Genomic DNA, 10,345 nt, shown 5'->3' with positions numbered 1-10,345 from the left:
TGCACAACGCATAATGTCACATAACAACGCACGGTTTCAAACTCCGGGTTGGTTTCTCAAGTGCCCCAGAACCTAAATACCTATTCTAGAAGAAAGGTTACATGCCTACTGAATGCCCGTGACTTTGTTTGACATTTTGAAGATCATGTTGACCACACTCATGGAAGACTGCCTTGAATTTTGCATTTGATTAAACGACAAAGATTACGCAATGCAGTATGCTCTGTAACAAAGATGTGGACTTGGGTTATTTTGGGTCAGTGACCGATTCTGACCTTTAAGAAGTGTATTGAATATTTCCAATACGGTTTCTATTGTCAATCGATTCAAAATGAGCACTGGGAACTACATAACTCCGTACAGCAAACCCTGTGGTACTAAAACAGGTTGGTTTTGACCTTGGTTTGAACTTCATACATGACCCTAGGTCGATTAATTTGCTCAATTTGGTCAATTTTTGTGTCGACTAAGAACAATTTCAGAGATTTATGGCTTCTTTTAACACTTCGTTGTTACATCAGATTGAACGATTCCCTAGAACTTGACATCGCTGAATCAAATTTGACCTGCCCTAGGTCAGCGGCCTTACAAGGTACATCTAAAGTTGTGATACGATGCCAAACGATCCGTTGTTCAGTTGTCTGCAGCAATTTAAAATTTGGAACGGCCACGCCTCTCTTTTGGAAAGCATTCCGAGAAACCCTTCGCGGAGTTAAGTGATGCCCACCCGAGCGCGCGTTAAACACATCAAGACAACGAAGAAAATTGGGAGTTGTAGCGACTAGAAACGGGAACATCATACGAGTCTTCACGGGAGATGCCATGACTCCGTGACCACACTGAACATTGAGAGCCCATTTTCCACATAACTGACACTTTGATCACCTGGCGACACTGTAAACGTATTGTACTTATTAGCACGGTCCGGAGGTCGCTCCAACAACAGACAAGTTCTCAGCCCTCAGACGGTTGTGGGCCAGAGGTGTTTGGTGAGACCATGTACTGCTGGCCGCCTGTCAGGCAGTTTCAGCGTAATGACTTTACAAGGCACTTGTATTGATAACACAAACTTTCCTACCGGGACAAGAAATGTTTTGAATTCCTCTACAATCGAACCGAGGATTTAGGGAAGCGTGCAAATATGAGACGCTCCAATCACCAGCAATCCACGACAGGTCGTTGTTAAAGGTCATCATAAAGCAGCATGTGGTCGCTGTCTTCAGTTTATGCGTTATGCGGACGTCGCTTCTCGCTATCAGATCAGAGACAATTCCTGGTCGAAGGCGTACAATTACCTCCGTTAAGTCGGCACGACACGAAATAATGTTGTTTATTGAGGTAACGCAGGACAAAAAACGAAAAGCATCATAACGCGAGTACGCATAAGTTTGAATAAGCAGCCGTTCTCACCCTGTGACTAGTATGTCACAGGCTTGTATGCCGCTGCAGGATGGCTATAGGTAGGCTTGTTGACAGGCTTATAAGACGGAGCGGCAGCCTTGTAGGCAGGGGCGGGGTGGTACTCGGGGTACTGGGCCTCTCCCTCGTAGGTGACTTCAGCGTTGTAGCCGCCGTAGTTGTCGGCGACGTACTTGACGTGCTGGATACGGCCATCGGGCAGAGCCACCGAGTAATATCCCTGGGTGTTGTGACCATCGCTCTCCTCCTTCTTGGCGAAGTTAGCTCCGGAGTGGTGGTCGTTGACGGCGTAGTCGTAAGCGAAAGGTTTGGCCTCCTCATTGTACTGGGGCTCCGGGTGGTAAGGGGCCGGCTTGTGGGTCGGGGCGGGCTTGTACACCGGTGTATCCGGGGCTGGGGCGGCAGCTGCAACAGCCAGCACGGCGGCAACGACGAGGACCTGCAATGCCAGAGAGGATATGTTATTAATGACTCGCTCATTCCAACATCTTTGTTATTTTTCCGACCACGATGCATTTGCCGAAAAAATCTCTTCCATCCGACAGATTGCTACATCAACAATATAGTTCAAGCACATACCTGCATGTTGTGTTTTGGTGGCCGAGTGTGCAATGAAACTGGTGCCTGCTTCTACAGTACTTTCGCTTTTATAGGTCGGCTGCCAACCACCGACGAAGGCCACGGTCACCTCACTGAACAGACTGTCCCCCGGCGTGTTATCATCCGCTGGGCGGGTGTCAACGTGGATTGGCACAGATCCGTAGCCACTCCTTAATGCACGCTCCACTCCTTCCATGCGTTGCGAAGTATAGAGGACTGCTGTTAATAGCACAATGCATTACTTAGTAAAGATGCCCTTCTACACGTCATCGTTTCATTATGCCAAAGATCGTTTTTACGTTATCAGAGTATCCACCAGAGTTGCTATGTTTGAGTTTCCTCTGAACTGGAGAGCGACTCACCTGTCGGCTTCGCCGCACAGTAAAGTTGGTGTCGTCTATTTATGCGAAGAATTTGCGCTGCAAGCCTTCGTTGTGCGTGCGTTAACCCTTTTGCGTTGCTCTTATATTTTCTTTAGAGATTCATAATATTAAGATGCATAAATTCCTACGAAATTTATCACAAAACACGGTTGGTGATCGAGGCACGCAAACGGCAGCGCAATCTGGTTGTTTGCCAATAGCCTTATGACGCCATACGTTCATCATAAAAGCCAGATCTAGCCAGATGGTGCATCACCACCTGTGAATCAATGAACATTATGGGGCTAGGTAGGTATGAAGGCACCTTACACGTACAAAATGTTATCCGCCCTATCTAGATACGTGCGAGGCAAAACTATTCCCGCACAGACCTCCGCTTATCTGGTAAAAAATGCTGTGAGCCTAGGCATACAAAAAGCATACGCGCCGTATTCCTCTATGTAAGTCCCTTGACGACAATGTAACTGACATACTCACCGCAAACAACGTTAAATGCAGCAGACAACAGACACCCCACGCCCGCCACTCCTTCGCACCACCGGCGGTGTCCGGACCACGGGGCGCGAGGCCGTGTAGGTTCGAAGTGCACTGCAATGGCTTGTCGCTTGAGGTTGTCACGCACTTTGTCAAGCTTGTCGTTGAATTCTACACTATCGGTTCCCTGGTCGAATAAGTCCACCACTAAGTCGGTTTCTTATTGGTATGAAGGCTCAGTTGGTTAGAGCGCCTGCGTTTCGATTCACTCACCTGTGGCGGGGTGGGTTCGAGTCGCTTTAGACGCTCGCCATTTGGCCTTGACAGGTGTAGCCTGCGGCCGGTGGCAGCGGTCGCCCTAAGGGTCAGTTGACGTCAGAGGGCAAGACGGACCGTTCCGACCATTGCAGCACGTTAAACTCTCGCCACTAAATTCTGCCGTTGCCTGGAAAAGCGCGATCGGATGGTAGGGGTCAGGGCTCATTCGATAAGCGATGAATAGCGTGGGATCTGATGCCAGAAATCCATACATTGAGAGAGTTGGGATCAAATCTATAAAAAAGGCAGCTCGATGTTCGTGCCGTCTCATTGCCTAAAAGGTTCGTATGTTAGCCTTTAATTTGCATAGTACTGCATTTTGATAGCTTGCCGCGCAGGCTTGCAAGGCCCATCATCATGTTTGCCAAAAATTATACGCAACTGACTCCCTGGTCATGTGCACCTTCCTAAAAACGACGCGTTGACTATCCACACGACTGATCCTAGTTTCCGTTTGCCTCTCATCACTACGCCCGGGGTCTGACGGCAAGTCGCGCATGCGTATTGAGGTATGTGCATTGAGGTCATGCGCACCAGTGACGTCACGCTAACGTTAAGCGAAGGTATAGTGAGAATCACCGGGAAGTCTTATCTCTCTTATTCCTCCATTGTTTCGGTGTAAATATGAATGGAGAATCTCTCCATTCTCCTGTCTTTTTTACGGGGAATAAAACTGGTCCTGCCGTCTTATTTATACGCCTAATGTTCCTCTCAAATGCACTCAACCTACGTACTTTTGATGTCTCCTTTATTGACAACACGGTTTACCTACGTGCCAAAAACTTGGGCACCATGGAATGCATAGCCTCGGAAGGCTTTGAGCTAAAGTTATTGGAACAAACAAGATTTCGCACACACCACAACCGGATATTGCCGTGTAGATAAAGCCTTATTATCTGTGCGGTAACATCGTCGCTTTTGAACATGACGTATGCCGATATGCGTAGCGTCGATACGTTTAAGGACACAATTCATAACTGTGAAAGTCAATTGAGAGCTTACTTACCTACCAAACACTTCGAAACAAAACATGCATGTACAAGCATCTGCTTGAGCGCCCAGTTTCTGCACACGCCTGAGTTTATTTGAGAAATGCTGTGTGGGATGGCATGTTCATGACATAAACTCTCACAAATTTCCATTATTTTACGCTTATACCATACTTATGCTCCCAAGTTTTGAATTCTCGTCGCGTTTAACCCACATCACATTACTATCGGATGGACAACGACCAAAAGCGAAGCGAATCGGATGTGATATGATGGGGCCAAAGCGTTACTTGGTCGCGGCCAGAGCAGCTGTCAGTTGGGGATTTAAGCGAAGTATTAACTGCTTCAACACGTCGCTCCGAATTGCTGGCATGATTGCTCTGAGTTCAGCGCATTGCCAAGAAAGATCGATACTAACCTGCTGCGTCATAAGCTACATGTTCTTTGCCATTTATCGTCCAGCTTTCCTGTACAAATTAAACGACCTTTCCATATACAAAGTCATGGGTCACATTCTCGTCAACATCCAAAAGGTGGGCGTGTACCAGGAATTCCGTGCGAATTCGTCAGCGCAGCCGGTGACACCGCTGGAGGCGTCCGTTCACTGGAATCTGACCGTGACAGTCTATCGGTGGTTAGCGGCCGACCTATAAAAGCGAAAGCACCAAGAGAGCAGACACCACTTGCACTGCACACCCAGCAATCAGAACACACCATGCAGGTATGCTTTGAAATAATACTATTTATATCGTGCCCGGTTGGCTGCGAGACAGTCTATTTAAAACCCTGTACACTCCGGGATAAGCGATGTGACTTGAAATGTACAGATGTATGGTAGCAAACCTGCGGTGTTTAAATGACTGCTTGATCCGTCTAATATCCTCTACGGCATTGCAGTTCCTCGTCGTTGCCGCCGTGCTGGCTGTCGCCGCCGCCACCCCGGCTCCGGAGACGCTGGGCTACAAGCCCGCTCCGGCCCCATACCACCCGGCTTCCTCCCATAAGCCGGCCTCTTACCACCCGGAGCCCCAGTACAAGGAGGCCAAGCCGTTCGCCTACGACTACGCCGTTAACGATCACTACACCGGCACCAACTTCGCCAAGAAGGAGGAGAGCGATGGCCACAACACCCAGGGATATTACTCGGTGGCTCTCCCCGATGGCCGCGTCCAGCACGTCAAGTACGTCGCCGACAACTACGGTGGCTACAACGCCGAGGTCACCTACGAGGGAGAGGCCCAGTACCCCGAGTACCACCCTGCTCCTGCCTACAAGGCTGCTGCCCCCGGCCTACAAGCCTGTCCACAAGCCTGCTTACGGCCATTCCACCCCGGCATACAACCCTGCGGCGTACTAGTTACAGTGTTAGAACGGATGCCTATTGAAATATATCCGTAGGCGTGTCATGATGCTTTTTGTATCTTTCCACGCGTTACTTCAATGAAAAATGCGTGTTAAATGTGCGTGATGGAGGGAGATAATTCTGGGCCTTTCACCGCCAAAGTATCTCTCATCCGGCTGTGATAAGCGACGTCCTCATAAACCGAGGCTATATACCACAATAATATCTATTATGACCAGCTAATGATGTCCGGTCATGGATACAGCGCTATGTCTCTGGATGCTCTTTAAATTTTCTAGATGATTGCGAAGGAATTCAACATGTTTTTTAGGAAACAAAATTTCTGTATTTATTACAAGATCCGTGACACCAAGCCAGAATGTCGCGCCCCGAGCTTTGAGAATGAATGTTGAAGATCGAAACGGTAGCTTACCGTGGAGATAACGGCGGGGCTAGATTGGCTGCGGTGCGGAATACATTACGTGTAATATGTGCAAGAAACGTTTCTGAATATCGGGGCGGCCCGTAATGTGCAAAAAGCAAGCTGCCATGCACAACTGATGGTGCAAGATAGGAAAAACATCCGAAATCATGTGCAACGCACCTCGAGTATGATAGTGGATGGAAACACCAGTTCATTGGCACAAACCTTCACTTCCTTAACAGTGGAAGCGGAAAGTGGTTGTGGTCTACAGAAACAGATATTAATATTGCAAATCTGAGTATAAAAACGGTTTTTCTTTTCGCGTCCCAGTGACATGAAAACAAAGAAAAACTGTCGCCATGCGTTACGTCTTTTCTGTCATGAATCTATGACTCGGACTTACGGTCGTCACTTTTCTGTTCCTTGTGTTCGCAACGGGCCCATGCTAGACATTGGTTTGGACATGGACTTATGCCGCATTGTTTATTGTAGATGGACGGCAAACTTTTCTTCGTGCACCACCATCCGCCAATCTCAATTCACCTACATGGCTGTGTTGGCGATGTACACGACTTGGCAAGATTAGCCCTGGCTGTCCAGGCGCCATGTCAGGGGATAAATTGCTTTAACACGCGCCCGGATGGCCGTTTGGATACCCTTCGCTTGGCTTGGGAGTCAATCCTACCCCTCTGAGATCTCAGGAGCCGAGAGTGCTGGAGTCACCACCAACTTGACATGATGTGCTAGCCTGAACGTTAGCTCGCTTATGTTTAAGCTTGATGCTCCTGGGTCGTGACCTTCGTGGCAAATAAAGTTCAACAAAGTCAAACTCCGGGTTGGTTTCCTTCTAGAAGAGAGGTCACATACCCATTGATTGTCCGTGACCCTGTTTGGCATTTTGAAGGTCATGCTGACCAAAATCATGGAAGACTGCTTTGATTTTTGCATTTGAATAAGCGACAAAGAGTACGCAATGCAGTATGTTTCACAACAACAATGTTGACTAGGTTATTTTAGGTTCGTTACCTATTTTGACCTGTAAGAAATGTATTGAAGACATGCAATGCGGTTTCTGTTATCAATCAATTCGAAATGAGCACCGGAAACTAAACAACTCTCGTACAGCAAGCCCTATGGTCATAAACACGTTGGTTTTGACCTTGGTCTGACATTCCTATCTATTCCTAGGTCGATTTAATTTGCTCATTCAATTTTGGTGTCGACTAAGAATATTCTCAGAGATTGATGGTTTCGTCTAAAACTCCGTTATTGCATCAGATCGAACATTCTCTACGAATTGACTTCGCTGAATCCAATTTGACCCGCCGTAGGTGAGCGACCATTCAAGCTACATTTAGAGTTATGATACGATGTCAAGCGATCCGCTATTCAGTTATTTACAGCTATGCAAAATTTGGAGCGACTACGCCTCGCTTTCGGAAAACATTCCGGAAAAAACCTTCGCGGGTCAAGTGGTACCCACCCGAGTGCACATTAAACACTTCAAGGCAACATAGAAAATTGGGAGTTGTAGCGACTAGAAACGAGAGCATCTTAAGAGTCCTCACGGGAGATGCCATGACTCCGTGGCCCAACTGAACATCGAGAGCCCATTTCCACATAAGTGACACATTGATCACCTGGCGACACTGTAGACATACTGTACTTACTTGGCACAGTCCGGGGGTCGCTCCAACAACAACAGACAGCAAGATCTCAGCCCTCAGACGGTCATAGGCCAGAGGTGTTTGGTAAGACCATGCACTGATAGCCACCTGTCACGTAGTTTCAGCGTGATACCTTCATATCTACCTTATACCTTCATCACTACCTTCATCACTTGTATTGATACAGAAACTTTGCTTCCGGGAGATGAAATTTATAGAATTCCTCTACAATCAAACCGAGGATTTAAGGAACCTTGCAAAGATGACGCGCTCTAAGCACCAGCAATCCATGACAGGTCGTTGCTAAAAGTCATCACAAAACAGCATGTGGTCCTTGTCTTCAATTTATGCAGACGTCGCTTCTCACTATCAGATCAGAGACATTTCCTGGTGGAAGGCGTAGAATTACCTCCGTCAAAACGGCACGATTCAAAAGAGTGTTGTTTATTGAAGTAACGCAGGACAAAAAACGAAAAGCAACCATAACGCAAGCATGAACAAGTTTGAATAACCAGCCGTTCTCACCCTGCGACTAGTATGTCACAGGCTTGTATGCCGAGGCGGGATGGCTGTAGGTAGGCTTGTTGACAGGCTTATAAGCCTGAGCGGCAGCCTTGTAGGCAGGGGCGGGGTGGTACTCGGGGGTACTGGGCTTCTCCCTCGTAGGTGACCTCAGCGTTGTAGGCCGCCGTAGTTGTCGGCGACGTACTTGACATGCTGGACACGGCCGTCGGGGCAGAGCGACCGACGTAATATCCCTGGGTGTTGGGGCCATCGCTCTCCTCCTTCTTGGCGAAGTTGGCTCCGGAAGTAGTGGTCGTTGACGGCCGTAGTTGTAAGCGAAAGGCTTGGCGTCCTCATTGTACTGGGGGCTGCGGATGGTAAGAGGCTGGCTTGAAGACCGGGGCAGGCCTGTACACCGGTGTATCTGGAGTTTGGGGCGGCAGCTGCAACAGCCAGCACGGCGGCAACGGACGAGAGCCTGCAATGTCATAGAAGATAAGTTATCAATGACTCGTTCATTTCAGCATCGTAGTTATTTTTTCGACCACGAATGCATTTGCCCAGGAAAATCTGTAACACTCGACATATTGCTACATCAACAATATAGTTCAAGCACATACCTGCATGTTGTGTTTTGGTGGACGAGTATGCAAGTGAAATTGATGCCTGCTTCTGCAGTACTTTCGCTTTTATAGGTCGGCCGCCAACCACCGACGAAGGCACGGTCTTACTTCACTGAACAGACTGCCCCCGGCGCGTTGTCATTTGCTGGGCTGGTGTCAACATGGATTGCCACGGATCCGTAGCCCACTCCTTAATACACGGTCCATTTCTGCCATGCGATTGCAAGTACAAAAGACTGCTGTTGATAGCGCAATTTCATTACTTAGTAAAGATGCCATTCTATACGGCATTCTTTGATTACTACATTGACCGTTTTTACGTTTTCAGAGTCTCCATCAGAGTGGCTATCTTAGACTTGCCGCTGAAGTGGAGAGTGAGTCACCTGTCTGTTTCGACACACCGTAAAGTTGGCGTCGTTTATTTGAGCGAAGCGTTTGCTGCTGCAAGCGTTCGTTGTGCGTGCATTAGCCCTTTCGCGTTGTTCTTGCATTCGCATTAGTGAATGATGATCCTAAAATAGATAAATGCCTGCGTAATAATCGCAAAATACAGTTCGTGATCGAACCAGGCAATCGGCAGTCCAATCTGACTGTTTGCCAATTACATATGGACGTCATACTTTCGTTAGATAAGACAGATCCAGTCATACGGTGCATCACCACCTGTCACTTAATGAACGCCATGGGTCGAGGTAGGTAGGAAGGTTACCTGCAATACAAAAGATGATCCGCCTTATCAAGGTACGTGCGAGGCAAAGCCCTTCCAGCCCACAGGCCGGCGTTTATCTCGTAAAAAAATGTTAGAGCCTACGCGTACAAAAAGCATACGCACCCTCTTCCACTATGTACCTCTCTTTTAAATAATGTATTGGCGCATTTAGCGCAAAATTGAAGCAGCAGTCAACAAACATACCACGCCCGCACTCCCTCGTACCCCCTGCGGCGTCCACGAAACGAGGAGTGCGAGGCCGTGTAAGTTCGAAGTGCATGCAGTGGCTTGCCGCTTGTGGTGTCACGCACTTCATCAAGCTTTTCGTTGAATTTACACTATCGGCTCCCTGGTCAGCTACGCCTGTCGCTTTTGTAGTGATGAAGACGCCTGATGTGCTTGCGTCTCATTGCGGTCAAGGCTCTGTTGTTAATCTTCAAGTTCCATGGTATTACACTTTGATAGCATGCCTGCTAGGCTTGCAAAGCCCATTACCATATTGCCAAAACATTCTGCGTTAACTGGCTCACTGGTCATATGCACTTCCTTAAAAGCGGCTCTTGTTGACTATCCGCACGACTGATTCTAGTTTCCATTGTCTCTCATCATTACGGCCGGGGGCCGGCGGCCGCCCGCCAATCGTATCTGATCTCAGTTCTCCTGTTGCTTTTTTTTCTACGAGGAATAAAATTAGTACTATCATCGTATTAATATGCATAATGTTCCTCGCCATACACATAACAATCTACGTAATTTTGATTTCCCCATTGCTGGGATATGGCTTAAAACGTGTCAAAAACTTGCACCACCATGGAATGCTTGGGCGTAGAAGGCTTTGAGCTAAAGTATTGGAAAGAACAAGATTTCGCCTTTTCGCATAGGCACATTGCCGT

This window comes from Pollicipes pollicipes, unplaced genomic scaffold, assembly GCF_011947565.3.
Source record: "Pollicipes pollicipes isolate AB1234 unplaced genomic scaffold, Ppol_2.1 Scaffold_3087;HRSCAF=3621_pilon_pilon_pilon, whole genome shotgun sequence".
Taxonomy (NCBI): domain Eukaryota; kingdom Metazoa; phylum Arthropoda; class Thecostraca; order Pollicipedomorpha; family Pollicipedidae; genus Pollicipes; species Pollicipes pollicipes.
Note: the sequence above shows the minus strand (reverse complement) of the source record.